General features: G+C 46.0%; 1 long non-coding RNA gene and 1 pseudogene across 1 annotated transcript in view; both read left to right on the forward strand.

Annotated features, from left to right (window-relative positions):
- The first annotated feature begins 844 nt into the window (after positions 1-844).
- Positions 845-1,513, forward strand: LOC108317836 (annotated as a pseudogene).
- Positions 1,514-4,195: 2,682 nt separating this feature from the next.
- LOC108317825 overlaps positions 4,196-10,928 on the forward strand; it is a 17,946-nt gene continuing 11,213 nt past the window's right edge. The window contains exon 1 of the long non-coding RNA XR_001830907.2: positions 4,196-4,206. This is a non-coding gene — a long non-coding RNA (uncharacterized LOC108317825). The remainder of the gene's footprint in view (positions 4,207-10,928) is intronic.

Below are 10,928 nucleotides of genomic sequence, written 5' to 3' on the forward strand. Positions count from 1 at the left end.
TGGTGGAAATACAAAACAAGATAGTCACTTTAGAAAACAGTTTAAAAAAAGAAAAGAAAATGAAATTTTTGTTTTAGATTAGCCTGGCACAGAGGTACATGCCTGTAGTCTCAGATACTGGGTAGGGTAGCCTGAGGTGGAAGGGTGGCTTGAGGTGAGGAGTCTGAGGCTGCACTGAGCTATGATTACATCACTGCATTCCAGCCTGGGCAATAGAACAAGACTCCTGTTCTCTCTCCCTCTTTCTCTCCCTCTTTCTTTTCTTTCTTTCTCTCTTTCTTTTTTTCTTTCTCGTTCTTTCTTTCTTTCTTTCCTTCCTTCCCTTCTTCCTTTCTTTCTTCAAAAAAAAATATACAAAGTGTAAAATATACATCAGGTTTCAAAGACTTACTGTGAAAAAATGTAAAATATCAATAACTTTTTATATTGATCACATTAAAATGACATTTTGGATATACTGAGTTAAATATATTATTAAAAATAATTTCTTGCCAGGCATGGTGGCTCACACCTGTAATCTCAGCACTTTGGGAGACTGCGGTGGGTAGATTACCTGAGGTGAGGAGTTTGAGACCAGCCTGGACAACATAATGAAAGCCTGAATCTACTAAAAATACAAAAAATTAGCCAGATTTGGTGGTGCATGCCTGTAATCCCAGCTACTTGGGAGGCTGAGGCAGGAGAATCACTTGAACCCGGGAGGCAGAGTTCGGTTAGCCAAGACAGCGCCATTGCACTCCAGCCTTAGTGACAAGAGTAAAACTCCATCTCAAAATACTAATACTAATTTCTTGGCTCCAGGTCTCGGCTCCCATAGCACCTGACACTGCCAGATCCTCAGGCCATGGCCAACACTGAGAGCATCATTATCAAGCCCAGTGGTGTTCAGCACAGCCTGGTGGGTGAAATCATCAAATACTCTGAGCAGAAGGGATTCCACCTGGTGACGATGAAGTTCTTTCTGGCCTCTGAGGAACCCCTGGAATAGCACTACACTAACCTGAAAGACCACCCATTCTTCCTGGGCCTTTCTGAGCACGAGGCTCATCTTGCATTACAGTTGTCTGTGGATGGACTGTCTTTCCTGCTCAGGTCTGAATGCTCAAGCAGATTGTGGTGTATTCATCGGTGTATCCCAGTGCCTGGCACATATTAGGCACTCAATATAAGTGAAGTACATGAACTCAGGGCCGGCTGTGGCCATGATCCTGGAGGGGCTGAATGCGGCAAAGACAGAGCCAAGGATGCCTGGGGAGGCCAATGCAGTGGGATCTATGCTGGGGACTATTATTCGCAGGTACTTCTGCACTAAAATAGGCAAGAGCGTCATTGGTGGCAGTGATTCGGTACAAAGGGCTAGAAAAGAAATGGCTTAAACAAGAATTGGTTGACTACAAGTCTTGTGCCTATGACTGGATCTATGAATAAGAGGACGTCAAAGCAGCAGTCCATTTTGACACCCTTCCTGTGTCCCTGGACACAGCGCTTCATTCCATTGACTTGGAAGCAATAGGATCAATCATTTTTTACTAATAAAGCCTTTGGAAACCGGAGGGAAAACTTACTTTGTTTCCTTCTACTTTTAAAAATGTGTGTACTAGAAACGTTCAAATGGCACAGGTAGCTGGCATTACCTTCCTGTTAGGCGGTGCTGGTCTACTGTCATTTGCTGCTTTCCCACAGCTCCCAAGGTACAGCAACTCCTGAGGCTATCATTCCTTCCATTGCCTTCACAGCCCCATCTGGCACTCATTTGTAGGATGGATGTCTCTTGTTCCAGGTAATAGTTACTCTATTCATCTCCTTCCATGCTCTGTGCAATCAGTGATATGGGACTACACTGTGGAACTGGGGAATCAGGGACTTGGCATTTAGTCCCAACATTGCCATTAACTTGCTACAGGACCAGGCAAATCCCTTAACCACACCACCCCACCCTGCTGTCTTACCTTCCCCACTTGAATACATATCCTGAGTGAGACCAACTCCAATATCCCTTCCTGCTCTAGAGGTTCTGGGTTTTTATGTTTTGTTTTGTTTTTGACAGGGTCTTGCTCTGTCACCCAGGCTGGAGGGCAGTGGCACAGTCTCAGTTCACGGCAACCTCTGGCTCCTGGGCTCAAGTGATTCTCTTGCCTTGGACTCCCAAGTAGCTGGGACCACAGGCATGTGCCACCACACCTAGCTAATTTTTATATTTGTTGTAAAGATGGGGTTTCACCACGTTACCCAGGCTAGTATCAAACTCCTGAGCTCAAGCAATCTGCCCACCTCCATCAGCCACCACTGTGCCCAGCCTAGAGGTTCTGTTTCTGCACAGGAGTCTCAGGTCATGTATGTCCTGCTTGAGGATAAAAGGAGAGAAAGAAACTCTTAAAATTATTGTTGGGGCTGGGCTCAGGGGCTCACACTGTAATTCCAGCACTTTGGAGGCTGAGATGGGCATATTATTTGATATCAGGAGTTCATATCATTTGAGGTCAGCCTGGCCAACATGGTGAAACCCCACCTCTACTAAAAATACAAAAATAAGCCAGGCATGGTGACAGGTACCTGTAATTCCAGGTACTCTGGAGGCTGAGGCACAAGAACGACTTGAATCCAGGAGGCAGGAGTTGCAGTGTGCTGAGATTGTACCATTGCAGTGAGCCGAGATCACGCCACTGCACTCCATCCTGGGTGACAGAGCAAGACTCTGTCTCAAAAAAAAAAAAAAAAAAGTTATTCTTGGCTGGGCACCGTGGCTCATGCTTGTAATCCCAGTACTTTGGGAGGCCAAGGCAGAAGGCTCACTTAAGCCCAAGTGTTTGAGACAAGCCTGGACAACATAGTAAGACCCCATCTCTACTTCACATTACATAACATTTTTAAATAAAAATAATAAAATTATGGTTGTTATTTGGTGACCTAAGTCCTTTGTCTAGATGAGCAACCAGAGCAAGCCTGTGTTTCCGACCTTGGGCCCAAATGGTGACTTTTCGCCTTGCTGCATTTCACCCAGGCAAAGTCCTGCTGCCAGGCCTTTGCCCACATCAGTCTCTGTCTATCAACATTCATTCAACCAACTTATATTGAGCGTCTAATACGTGCCAGGCACTGGGATACACCGATGAATACACCACAATCTGCTTGAGCATTCAGACCTCAGGGGGAATGACAGTCCATCCACAGATAACCGTAAAGCAAGGTGGACCTTGTGCTCAGAAAGCTGTGCCTGCTAAGGAGGTTGGGGGTTAGGGAAGGTTTCCTGGGGGAGGGCCACCTGTGCTGTTTCATGGGGTAGGTGGGAGTCAGCCAACTGAAGAGAAGTGGGAGAGGGAAGGCATTCCAGGCAGTGGGAACAGCTTGAGCAAAGACACAGAAGCAAGGCACAGCTTGGTGTGGGCCGGAATTCTAAGTCCTCTAGTGTTGTTGGAGCTTAAAATTCAGTGGTAGGAGAGGAAGCTGGAGAGGTGGGCAGGAGGCTCTGCTTCAGGGCAGTACTTAGAATTCCTGAGGACATCCAGGCCCACTGCCTGTTTCATTTTCCCTACTTCTTGCCTTTTTTCCTAGTTCAGGAAAGGTGCAAAATTCCTGTACACAGCCTCTTTTGGACTCCAGCTCTTGTTCTGTTACTGAATCCCACCCCCATCCCTTCAAGTTGTCGGCTGTGATTCACCTGTGGGTTTCTGAAGGCTAGAAGCCTCCACAGTGAGCCAGGAAACAAGTTCTGACTGGCTGGGGACAGACCCCTGCTCCAAGATTCAGGGCTGGCAGCATTCCTTCTGTTCTGGTGGCTCAATCCTCATTGCTTTCCTCTGCACCAGTAACTTATTCCAACAAACAGCTGCTCTGCAGTAAAATGTTTCAAATAATTAATATTACTGCAGGAATTACCCATTAAAAGATATGTGCTTTTAAGCATTTGATTATTGTGCAAATGTTTCTGACTGCCTTTTGTGGCCAATTTTCTCTTTCAGCGGGACTCATGTATAATTTTAGATAAAAGTACAAGGAAATTATGATTCCATAATAAGTCTACTTTCAGCAATACACGTATCTTCAGAGAATCCCAGCCCTCCTGCAGCATCCTCCTGGTGCACAGAGAAAAACCGCTGAATTCTGGCAGTATACTCAGGATTCTGACAGGTGACCATCTCAGGCCGGAGACATACCCAACCAACTGGAAAAGCAGAGGCAGCCATGAACAGACCTGCTGATGCTGAAGTGTATAGACAGCTGAGGTGCAACTCGTATAATCACCCAGATGTTATTAGATCAGGATCATTCTGCAGTAAGCTACCTCCCTTCTGTGTTTCCTCTCACCTGAGAGCCTTATTGTGGCCACTTCCAAGGCCACACAGTGTCCAAATCAAATCACCACCAAAGCTCACAGAAACACGCTGGTAGATTTCTCCTCTTTGGTGGCTTCCCATGACCGGCCAAGGGAAATACAGTGATTCTCAGTGCACACAGATTTACTTTCAGTTTTTTGGTTATATTGTCATTATTATTTTCTTTGCCCAGTGGGAGAGTTAAGGGGCCTGCTATGGAATGAACTCTGTTCCCCTTAAATTCATATGTTGAAGCCTAACCTTCAATGTGACTATATTTGAAAATAGTCCCCTTATGGAGGTAAAGTTAAATAAGATTATAAGAGTAGGACCCTTGTTTGATGGGATTGGTGTCCTTATAAGAAGGGGCAGAGGCTGAGTGCAGTAGGTCACGCCTATAATTGCAGCACTTTGGGAAGCTGAGGCAGGAGGTATGCTCGAACTCAGGAGTTCAAGACCAGCTTGGGCAGCATAGCAAGATCCTATCTCTATAGACAAATAATTAAAAATTAGCCAGATGTGGTGGCACATGCTTGTGGTACCAGCTACTCAGGAAGTTGAGATGGGTGGATGGCTTGAGCCTGGGAGATCCAAGGCTGCAGTGAGCTGTGATAGCACTTACACTCCAGTGTGAGTAACAGAACAAGACCCTGTCCCTCCCTGCTTCCCACCCCCAAAAAAGAAGATATACCAGAGCATGCTCTCTCAATCTCTCTCTCTTCAGCATGAGAACACAGCAAAAAAAAAAAAAAAAAATATATAAAAAAAAATAAAAAAAAAAAAAAAAAAGGCCATTTGCAAGCCAGGAAGACAGCCGTCACCAGCAATGAAATCAGTCAGTACCTTGGTTTGGACTGCTCAGTCTCCAGAACTGAGGGAAAACAAATTAAAACAAACTTCTGTAGAATTAAGCCACCTAGTCTACGGTGTTTCAAGGGCAGCCCAAATGGATCATCAATCCAGGGCCATTCATTCATTCTCCACTTATTGAGCATCTTCTATGAGGCATTGTGATGGTTAATTTTAGGTGTCAACCTGACTGGGCTGAGGGCTGCCCGGATGGCTGGTAAAACATTATTTCTGGGTTTGCCTGCAGGTATTTCTGGGAGAGATGAGCATTTAATCAGTAGACGGGGTAAGACTCTGTCCTCACTAATGAGGCTAGGCATCATCCAACTCATAGGGAGCCTAAATAAAACAAAAAGTTGGCAAAAAAGTAAATTTGCTCCCTTGTCTGGAGCTCAGACATCTCTTCTTCTGCTCTTGGACAACGAGCTCCTGGTTCTTGAGACTTACACCAGGCCCAAGAGATGAGAAGCTCAATCCTTTCCTACCATCTTTGTACCCCCAAAACTCCTGGCCAGTGTGCAACAGCATGGCAGATGGCTCTATTCCTTGCTTTAACAATTGAATTTACTGCAGAGGTGTAAAATATTCATGCTGAGAAAGGCCTGGGAAGCTTCAGTGAGTGCTTCCCAGGGGTCTTGCTGTGCCAGAGGCTTGAAGTCGTAGAAAATGAACTGCATCCTCCTTCTGTGAAGCAATGCTGGGAGAGGGACGCAGTCCTCAAGAGAACACAGTAGCCTGAGAGTACCCCTAAAGGAGGGGTTAGGAAAAATCCAAGTTGGGACCATGGGGAGGGACTGTGGCCCTTAATAGAGGGGTCTTCCAAGGCCACATTTCTATGATGACCTGGAGAATCCAGGAGATCAATGGGAAGGGAGCTGCCTCCAGAGGAATTCACCTGCTACCTGAACCAGAGGGAGGCAAAGATACGGTGCGCGGACCCTTCTTGGCTGATAAATCATTTTGGATCAGGCCCTTGTAGGAGCAGCCCCGTGGGATGGAATTGAGTTCATTACTTTTACAACACGCCAAGGAGAGGGCCAGGTGCTGGAGATACAATCAAGAATAAAATGCAGTCCCTGTTCTCCACAGTTAAGTTGAAAGCACAGCCCTCAACAGGCAAAGTACAACAGACAAAGCTCAGTAGTGGAAGAGCACATTGGATCAAACTAGTTGTCCAGCAAGAGAGGACTGAATTAATAACCTGTGATGTATCCATACAGAGGAATACCAAGAAACTTGCAAAAATTAAGGCATTGGTTCGTATACTGATTTGAAACGATGCACAGGGAATATGAAGTAGAAAAAGCAATGGGAGCTTCCAGATAGCTGAATACAGGGTGGTTCCAAGAGGGTGGCAAGCCAGAGACGGCGAGGAACCTCTGCACCTCTTCCCCTCATATGCGCCCCGTGCATTTCTTCATCTAAAACTTTAAGGACAAAGCAAAAAAACTGCCTGATTTCTTGGTTGACAATTTGGGCCGGATACTGATTTCTTCTAATTATTCCTTTGTAAATTCAAGTAGAAAAGTCTGGGCACAGTGGCTCATACCTGTAATCCCAGCACTTTGGGAGGCTAAGGGAGGTGGATCATTTGAGCTTAGGAGTTCAAGACCAGCCTGGCCAACATGGCAAAACCCCGTCTCTAGAAAATATACAAAAATTAGCTGGGCATGGCGACACGCACCTGTAGTCCTAGCTACTTGGGAGGCTGAAGTGGGAGAATTGCTTGAGCCCAGGAGGTTGAGGTTGCAGTAAGCTGAAATTGTGCCACAGCACTCCAGCCTGGGCAACACAGCAAAACCCTGTCTCAAAAACAAAACAAAACAAAACAAAGCCAAGCCTAGGCCTGCCAGGCATGGTGGCTCATGCCTGTAATCTCGGCATTTTGGAAGGCTAAGGTGGGCAGATTACCTGAGGTCGGGAGTTCGAGACCAGCCCAACCAACATGGAGAAACCCCATCTCTACTAAAAATATAAACTTAGCCCAGTGTGGTGGTGCATGCCTGTAATTCCAGCTACTCAGGAGGCTGAGGCAGGAGAATTGCATGAACCTGAGAGGCGGAGATTGCAGTGAGCCGAGATCATGCCACTGCACTCCAGCCTGGGCAACAAGAGTGAAACTCTGTCTCAAAAAAACAAAAACGAAAACAAAATCTAGGCCTGACATAGTGGTTCATGCCTGTAATCCCAGTACTTTGGGAGGCTGAGGTGGGAGAAGAGCTTAAACCCAAGAGTTCAAGACCAGTCTGGGCAACATAGTGAGACCCTGTCTCTACAAAGGAAAAAAACTGTTAGAAAAAATAAGGCATTGTTTCGTATACTGCTCTGAAATGATGCACAACTTTTAATTGCTGGGCAGGGTGGTAAGCACCTGTGGTCCCAGTTACTCAGGAGGCTAAGGTTGGAGGACAGTTTGAACCCAGGAGGTCAAGGATGTAGTGAGACATGATTGTGCCACTGCACTCCAGCCTAGGTGACGGAGCAAGACCCTATCTCAAAAAATAATAAATAAATATATAATAAAAATTAAAAAATAAGAAAATCTAAAAAGCAAAACATAAAAACAATATACACAACATTTTCTAGGGTGGAAAAGTTCACTGGGTTGCCCAGGTCAAAACTAATTTACAATTGGTGGGCAAGTAGGAGGAAGCACTTGCCTCCAGGGTGCAGGTGGGCCAAGGTTAGTGCATGGGAGTACAGAGGGAATCAGGGCATTGGGAGTCAACCTAGTAGCAGGACATGTGATGTGTAGGTTGCATGGTATCCATGTTGGGAGGGTCATGGGAAACAACCATTTGGGGTGCAGGTGAGCCAAGGCTAGTTGATGGCTACACAGAGGGAGTCAGGACACCATGAGCCCACTGGCTGGCAGGGCAGCCTCAGGCCTAGGATGCATGGGATCCACTTTGGAAGGACTACAGTGAGGTGGTTACCAGGCTGGAGCCAGCAAGCTTGCTGAGGAACTCTGTGCTTTGGACACATGGTTGGCAGTCATGCAGGAAGAACAAACAAACATATGAGCAAAAATAGAAGCACTGGAGGCCAGCAGGGTGGCACACACGTATAATCTCAGTGACTCGGGAGGCTGAAGCAGGAGGATCACTCAAGGCCAAGAGTTTGAAACCAGCACAAGCAACATAGCGAGATTCTGTCTCTAAAGTAAAAAGTAAAATAAGGCAGGGCATAGCCTAATCCCAGCACTTTGGGAGGCCAAGGCAGGTGGATCATCTGAGATCAGGAGTTCAAGACCAGCCTGACCAACGTGATGAGACCCTGTCTCTACTAAAAATACAAAATTAGCTGGATGTGGTGGCGCACGCTTCTAATCCCAACTACTCGGTAGGCTGAAGACTGAGGCTGGAGAATCACTGAAACCCAGGAGGCAGAGATTGCAGTGAGCCAATATCATGCCATTGCACTCCAGCCTGGGCAACAAGAGTGAAACTCCAGCTCAAAAAAAAAAAAGCACAAAAAAACCAAAAAATAGCCAGGCATAGGGGTGCACACCTGTAGTCCCAGCTACCAAGGGGGCTGGAAGACTCGCTTGAGCCTGGAAGCTTAAGGATGCAGCAGGCTGTTAGTGGACCACTGCACTCTAATCCGGGTGACAGAGCAAGACCTTGGCCTCCCAAAGTTCTGGGATTACAGGTGTGAGCCATCAGGCCTGGCCAGAAAAAGTTTTAAAGAAAAAAAAGCGGCTTTTTTTTTTTTGAGACAGTTTTATTTTGAGAAATGTCTTGATGTTTATCTTTGACAGAAACTTTGTATTCTTTTTTTGAGATGTAGTTTCACTCTGTTGCCCAGGCTAGAGTGCAGTGGTGTACTCAGGTCACTGCAACCTCTGTCTCTTGGGTTCAAGCGATTCTTCTGCCACAGTAGGTGGAGAAGTAGCTGGGATTACAGGCACCTGCCACCATGCCCAGCTAATTTTTGTATTTTTAGTAGAGATGGGGTTTCGCCATGTTGGCGAGACTGGTCTCGAACTCCTGACCTCAGGTGACCCACACACCTCAGCCTCCCAAACTGCTGGGATTACAGGTGTGAGCCTCTGCGCCCAGCTGAAAAAAAAAGTTTTAAAGAAAAAAAAAAGTTTGAGGCTAAGCCACTAAGCTGCTCAGTTACAATAAGAATTTCTTGTGATTTAGTCATCTTTCTCTTCCTGGAACAGAGAGGAGACAACATTAAAAATGGAGATTTCCTATATAGATGTAAATTTCCCTTACAAAAGAGCAATTTTCACTCTGTTTTCAGACTTTTTCCTGTGTCTGCTGTTTCTCAAAAAAATCAGCTCAAAATAGTCCTTATGTCAAAGAGACGTATTTTGGGGTGGCATATTCTGGTTTCCTACATTCATGTTTTGGGGTGGCATTTTGGTCTGCTACAATAGGAACTGGTAGTGAGAGGCCACCCACTATACCACCCAGTAATATCAGTACCACTGGTTTGATGTAACATCTAAAATCCCACCATTAACCACTCTTGTGGATAGAAGCATTATTTTCAGAAGGCACACGTGCCATCCACAAGGGAAAAAACATTTATTCGGTAGACTGCGCCATTAGCACAACAGCCACTTGGATCCATAATGAGATGGAGGCAGACGATGGACTGCTGTGACATTTTATCCCCTACCCTCAGTTATCCAGGGAGGACTAAGTCCGTAAAGGAAATACTTCCTTTTAAATTCTCTAATCCCAACTGGCTGCTTTAAAAGCTCCATGTTTTCAAAAGTTGTTTTCCCTATTATCTTAAGGATCTCACTTGAGCACTCTTGTACTTTTGGCATAGGTCTCTGCAAAATTCCAATGCCCCAAACCCTGCCTTCTTTTCTGGGCCCTTCTCCCACTGCCCCCCAAATATTACCCCATCACCACCCTCTGGGGCCCTATTTCTTTCAAGGTTTTGTCAGTAAATCCCTTAAGTCAATGTCCAAGTCAGTATGAGCAGGATAAACTGGGGCCTGGAGATCTCAATCCAGGAGGAAGATTAGAAAGTGCTTCTTAAATAGGCGCGGCTATTAAAAAGACAGCCAATTTTCCTATTAATATTTCTTTATTCTAAAAGGGAAGTTATCAAAGTTGAGAGAACATACACTGTTTACAAGGGATACAATAAAGCTACTTTCATATTACATGAGTAGGAAATGCCTCTTGAAGGCCCAGAGTGAGGTGGCTCATGCCTGTAATCCCAGCAGTTTGGGAGGCAGAGGTGGGCAGATCACTTGAAGCCAGGAGTTCAAGACCAGCCTGGCCAACATGGTGAAACCCCATCTCTACTAAAAGAAAATACAAAAAAATTAGCCAGCCATGGTGGCACATGCCTGTAATCCCAGCTACTCAGGGGATTGAGGCATGAGAATCACGTGAACCCAGAAGGCAGAGGTTGCAGTGAGCCAGGGTCATGCCATTGCAGTCCTGCCTGGGCAACAGAGCGAAGCCTTGTCTCAAAAAAGGAAAAATAAAAAGAAAATGCCTCGTGGCCAGGCGCTGTGGCTCACGCCTGTAATCCCAGCACTTTGGGAGGCCAAGGCGGGGCGATCATGAGGTCAGGAAATCGAGAACACCCTGGCTAACACAGTGAAACACCATCTCTACTAAAAATATAAAATATTAGCCAGGCATGGTGGCGTGCACCTATAGTTCCAGCTACTTGGAAGGCCAAGGCAGGAGAATCACTTGAACCTGGGAGGCAGAGGTTGCAGAGAGCCGAGATCGCCCCACTGCACTCCAGCCTGGGCGACAGAGTGAGACCGTGTCTCAAAAA

The sequence above is a fragment of the Cebus imitator genome, unplaced genomic scaffold (genome assembly GCF_001604975.1).
Source record: "Cebus imitator isolate Cc_AM_T3 unplaced genomic scaffold, Cebus_imitator-1.0 Scaffold209, whole genome shotgun sequence".
Taxonomy (NCBI): Eukaryota; Metazoa; Chordata; class Mammalia; order Primates; family Cebidae; genus Cebus; species Cebus imitator.